We start from the raw sequence: 6,194 nt of genomic DNA, 5'->3' as shown, positions 1-6,194 counted from the left end.
TGGAATGTCTACATTGTAACCAAGCCTTTTCCCTACCTTTCTTAAGTCCACCAATGATAGAAAATCCTCTACAACATTATCCAAGTAACAAACTTTTCCATTTTTATACTCCCCACTTTCCAACACACCCCCACGGTGAAGTTCTAAACTACAGTTTTCATGGTTACCTGCACAGTAAACCAGGGTCAAAACAATGCTAAAACACACATACCTGTTTTGGAATCATAAAATCAGACAAAACCATATTTTAATTCAATGTTCTGCACCAAAACCAAAATATACAGTACACGGTTCATTCAATTTTTTAATTGCTATGGAATAACTTCAGTCCATTTGGTGTGAGGCATAGATAGAAGACAAGAAGAGATAAAAAAAACCCTAAGTGTTGTAGTCAAGGACAGTATAAAGCAAAGTGTGTAAGGAATCTTTAAAAGCTATGGACCACGCATATGAAAACAAAACCAACTGATACGTATTCAAACAGGCAGAATCACTTACTGTATTTAGGAGCAACACCACCCCAACGGAAGTCAAACTCTTCCATCACTATCAGCCAAAAGGACGAAAAACCCAACTATCCCTAAAATGAAACCCTAATCTTTAACTATACCCCTGATCAACCCCAAATTTTGAAGCTTACACAGAAAATTTCTCACTCACTCAGTCACTACTGCAGCAAATTTAACTCCAATGGCTGCCTCAAAAGGGATAGCTCACCGTATGCAACTCCAATGGATGCCTTAGAAGGGATAGTTCACGTGCTTTCCCCATTTCTTCAGCGCTAAATTGGATTTGTTTCATTCAAAACGACGAAAAGTCGAAGATACCCCGAACAACAAGAGCACGTGACACTCACATGGTTAATCTCGACGGATTCTGTTACGGCAAGACCTAATTGCAACTGATTGTCTAATTAAAGGATTTCATTGCCTCAAAAATTAATTCACAGACCCAATTGCAATTGGGGCCATAGTTCAAGGACGTCTATAGTAATTAACCCTTAATATTGGTGAATACTAAGAACGAAAATCATTTGACACAGAGGGGCTGGGCTTGATGGCGGGGGCGGGCCATTTCGGTTGGCGCCAGTTTCGTGACCGGTCGTGGCCAGTGGCAATGGCTATGGGGGGAGGGGCGGTCGGCTGGAGAGAAAATGTCGGGGGATAGGGGTTTCGCGGGGAGCGAGAGAGAAGAGAGAGAGGTTTTAAAAAAATCTGATTTGGCAAATCATCATTTTGTCCCTCAACGTATTTTGATCGTATTTTCTTCAATACGACTCGGATTTGGGCCCACTACGTGTCTACAGACTCATTTCGTCATGCCCTACGCAACGATGAAAGCGGAATGTCAAAATTCCTTCCAGGTAAAAAAAATCAACTTTAAATCTAATAAATTATTCTAGGGGTATAATTGTCTTTTCCTAGTATAAATTAATAATTAAAAATAAATTTAGGATCGGGTTATTACGTACAAAACAGAAAGGGGGGGGGGGGGGGGGGGGTTGGGGGGTTAAATTAAATGAGATTATTTTCTATGCTTAATGTAACCAAACTCTAATTTTAACAAGATCAACAAATGTGATTAACAAAGTGTAATTTAATATGGTGACAAACACTGGGGTTTTTGAAATCCACCCTAATTCTATGCATGTTTATGGATACTCAAGTTATGAATTTTAGATACATTGATGAAGATGTTTGCAATTAAGACCGGGTTTACTGGTTTAAGACACATTGATTCTCTCTAAGATAAGTAAAGTTTGTGTTTAGTGCTACAATACTTATGTTTTCTACACAATCAATCTAGGTGCGTTTAGTACTTCGATTTAATCATGTAAAGAAACCTATTAAGTTTGAAGAGAATATGAACATCACAAGAACCTTAATAGTATGGTGTTTACATTAGGCATTCAAGAAACCAATTCACATGAATGATTCTTACTACATCCATTAGTTGCTTAGGAAAACATGAAGATACCTATGATCCCAACATTCTAAAGAAGCATACTTTCAAGGGTGATCAATCAAAGAAAACACACATCAAGGATAGATTAATTTAGTGAAGAGGAATTCATCAACAACATCTAGAAATCCATAAACTCATGCATCAAAACAATAGAGTAATCGAAGTGTTAGCATTTTGCAAGCTCACACTTCAGAGGGATTAGCTATCTCAAAGCACGTGCCCTCTCTTTTTATGTTCAGGGCTTCAACCTAAGCCTTAGCTATGGGGTTTAGTTCCTCATGTTCATAGTAAATACAACTTAAAATAAAACAAGAAAGAAGTTACAAATTTTGTGAAGATGAAGGCACAAGATCTTCAATGGTGGAAGAGTTCTTCTCCTCCTTCGTAGCCTCCTTGCTTGGCTGCTGCCCTTTGCTCTCCTCTCTCTCCCTTGTTTCAAAAAATGCAAAGTGTAGAAAATGTTGGATGTCTCAGCCGATCCCCTTCCTTACTTGGCTGCCTCTCTTCTTGCTAACTCACACATCAATATTAAACTCCACCTTTGCTAAAGTTCTTTGGCCCTTCTCTCGACTTTCATCATTTTCTTTGACTTTTAACAACTTAAAAGGGATCCAATAACCATCAGAAATCCTACCTTATTTAAGTAAAATATTGTTACCAAGTGGTGTGGTAACAATTAGAAAATGGAGGGTAACATCCAATTGAAGTAAAACTGGCCCAAAACAGGCTTCCAGAGCTAGTATCAATGCTGGATTGGTTTAAAAGGCTATACTTATTCAATAGAGCTAAATTTCGGATATGTTGTAGTTGACATCCATTGAAACAAGTTTCATGAAGAACTTTACTGCATCTGAGCACTGAAACATGCTGATCCAAAGCTAAGGAGTTGACCTACGAAAATGAGCAAAAATAAAATTTACATTCAATAATCCTTTTAGCTCATATTTCTTTCAACCAAGGTAAAACTTATAAAAACACAAAAAGGAAGTATAAATCTATAAATTGTCAAGAACTAACTCAAAACATTGGGTGAATGACATGATAAATCATATATAAAAATGAACCAAACAATTTTACTTTGAAACTTTTAAGGTTTATGTGAGTTTTAATTTTGGGGGTATTTGTGTCTTTTTTTCTGCTATATTTGAATTTTTTTAAATATAGAAACTGATATTTATGAAAGTATGGGTCAAATTTTGGCTTTTTATTTTTATTTTTAATATTTATAAATTTATAAAAAGGTGCAAATTTATTTGGATTTGATGTTCTCCTCCAGTTTAGTTTGCAGATATTAAGTATTATTTTATTAACGGAGAGGAAGATTCTAACTTAAAAATATCTTTCAACATTGAGAAGAAGAATACAACTAGATTTGATATAGATAATTTTTCTTATAGTGTGAGTACTAAGAACAAAAATCGTTTGAATTGCAAAACTTAGAGTCCCTACAGAAAAACTGTTAAGTCTGTGTTGGTCTTATACACAACACTTTCTAAAATGATGGAGTAAATTAAAAAGGCAAACAACTTTTTTACCATATCTAATTAACAAAGGAAATCAAGAACCAGTGCAACAAGATAAATCGCAAGATATCACTACTAGTGAAAATGAGATGAACCACATAACGCTGCTGTGTTTCTACTAAAATATGAATAGTTTGAATACTTTAGGTTAAATGTATTTTTCTCCATAAGGAGGTATATATAGGAGTTTACATGAGTGCTTTACAAGGAAATAGATATAGTAAACAATTAGGAGAATATCTCCTAATTATACAAGAATATGTCAACTATATAAAATAAGAAATTAATTCCCCTAATTAATTAAGGAAATGAATCTCCTTGATTAATTAGGATAGCTCACGTCAACACTCCTCCTCAAGTTGGTGCATATACGTCACCAATACCCAACTTGGTAAGTGAGTCATAAAACACTCTTTCACAGACAGCTTTTGTTAAGACATCCGCCAATTGATCTTCTGATTTTACGAAAGATAGACAGATGATTTTGTTCTCAATTTTTTTCTTTGATGAAATGTCTATCCACCTCAACATGTTTGGTTCGATCATGTTGAACTGGATTATGAGCAATATTGATAGCTGACTTGTTGTCACAATATAACTCCATTAGCTTTTCTAATTTGAAACCCAATTCTGTTACGAGTCTTCTGATCCATAATAATTCACAGACTTCTTGAGCCATTCCTTTATATTTTGCTTCTACACCAGACCTCGAAACCACATTAAGTGACAAGGTTACCCCTAACAAATGTAAAGTAACCCGATGTAGAGTGTTTATCTGTAATGGAACTAGCCCAGTCAGCATTTGTATATCCAATAACTTCAAGATTTCCATTCTTGGAGAACATTAGTCCCTTTCTAGGGGTTGACTTTAAGTACCTTAAGATCTGATCAACTACATTCCTATGAGGAGCATTAGGAGAATGCATAAATTGACTAACCACACTTACAGCGTATGCAATACCTGGTCTTATGTGTGCCAAATATATCAACCTTCCAACAAGGCGCTGGTATTGTTCCTTATTGGTAGGCACCTGGTCCATGTCTTCACACAACTTATGATTCATCTCAATGGGTGTGTCAGCATGCTTGCATCCAAACATTCCTATTTCAGTCAGTAGATCCATCACATATTTCCTTTGAGACAATATACCAGTTTTTGACATTACTACTTCAATTCCGAGGAATTATTTCAAAGCTCCTAAATCCTTCATCTCAAATTCTTGAGATAAATACTTTTGTAGCTTTTGTTGCTCTCCTGTGTCGTTCCCAGTTACGACCATGTCATCCACATAAACAATTAATGCAATAATTTTTCCTTCATCATGCTTCAAGAACAGGGTATGATCTGAATTACTTTGAGTGTATCCAAATTCTTCATGGACTTAATAAATCTCCCAAACCTTGCCATAAGAGATTGTTTTAACCCATATAATGATTTTTTGAGCTTGCAAACGTGATTTTTCTTGTCAGGAGCTATATTACATAATGGTGGTAAATTTATGTATACCTCTTCTTCCAAGTCTCCATGTAAAAAGGCATTTTTACCATCAAATTAATGTGGTGACCAATCTAAATTTGCTGCTAGAGACAATAGGACTCTGATAGTGTTGATCTTGGCTAATGGGGTAAAGGTCCCTTGGTAATCCATCCCATATCTCTGTGTGTACCCCTTCGCCACCAGTCTAGCTTCTTATCTTTCAATGGATCCATCTGCATTGAGTTTTACAGTATAGATCCCCCTGCATCCCACTGTCTTCTTTTCATGAGGTAACGGCATGAGCTCTCATGTGACATTCTTCTGGAGGGCTCGTATTTCTTAATTCATGGCTTCTTTCCATTTTCAGTCTTCTAGTGCTTTATTCAAACTATTTGGGACAGATATATTGGCCAACTGCTTCACAAAGTGTATATGTGACTCTGCTAATCTGCTTAGAGATATAATTATTGATAGGGTATTTCTCTTTCGCTTTAAGTTCTACTTCACACTGTACTTGAGGTTTACCACGATTCTTCCTTTCTGAAAGCTGATATATAAAGGTATCTGTGTCATTTATGCTTTCTGAAATCAAATCATCATGATATATTTCATTAGCATTATCAGTTCTAGGGGGAGATATTACCCGAATGACTTCCTCAGAAGGTGATTGGTGTGGTACTAGAGCTGAAGGCGGGTCCGGAGAGGGCAAAATCTCAGAAAATATTTCAACTTCCTCCTCTTGATTTTGGTACTGTGCAGTCGACTGGTCGTTTTCCACTGGCGACATAGCCTCAATGTTCGGCATTTGGACATACGGGCTCCGCCTGTGAAGGAATAAAAGAAGGCGACCGGTCGTTTTGGAGGGGCAACCAGTCGCTTTGATGTTGAATTCCTTCCGTTGTGAAAAAGTCTAGAAAATTCAAGGTGTTTGGCTGTAGATTCTCCTCATGTGCTTCTGAAAAATATATATTGTATTTCCAGAACACTACATTTATGGAGGTATATACCTTCTGACTTAGAGGGTGATAACATCAGTGGCCTTTCTAATGAGGGGCATAGCTAATAAAAACACACTTTTTTACGCGGGGATTCAATTTGTTGTGTTGGTGATCATGTAAGTGTATGAATACAACACAGCCAAAAATTCATGGTTCAAGGTTTGGGGTAGGAGGTATTTGGAGATGGTGGTGAAGTGTTTGAAGAGGAATTTGGAAATTCAAGATACTTGA

General features: G+C 36.5%; 1 pseudogene; it reads right to left on the bottom strand.

Annotated features, from left to right (window-relative positions):
• On the bottom strand, positions 4,208 to 5,770 carry LOC109949336 (annotated as a pseudogene).

Source organism: Prunus persica, chromosome G5 (assembly GCF_000346465.2).
Source record: "Prunus persica cultivar Lovell chromosome G5, Prunus_persica_NCBIv2, whole genome shotgun sequence".
In the NCBI taxonomy this organism is placed as follows: Eukaryota; Viridiplantae; Streptophyta; class Magnoliopsida; order Rosales; family Rosaceae; genus Prunus; species Prunus persica.
The sequence above is the reverse complement of the archived record's forward strand: the minus strand, read 5'-3'. Positions and strand labels throughout refer to the sequence as shown.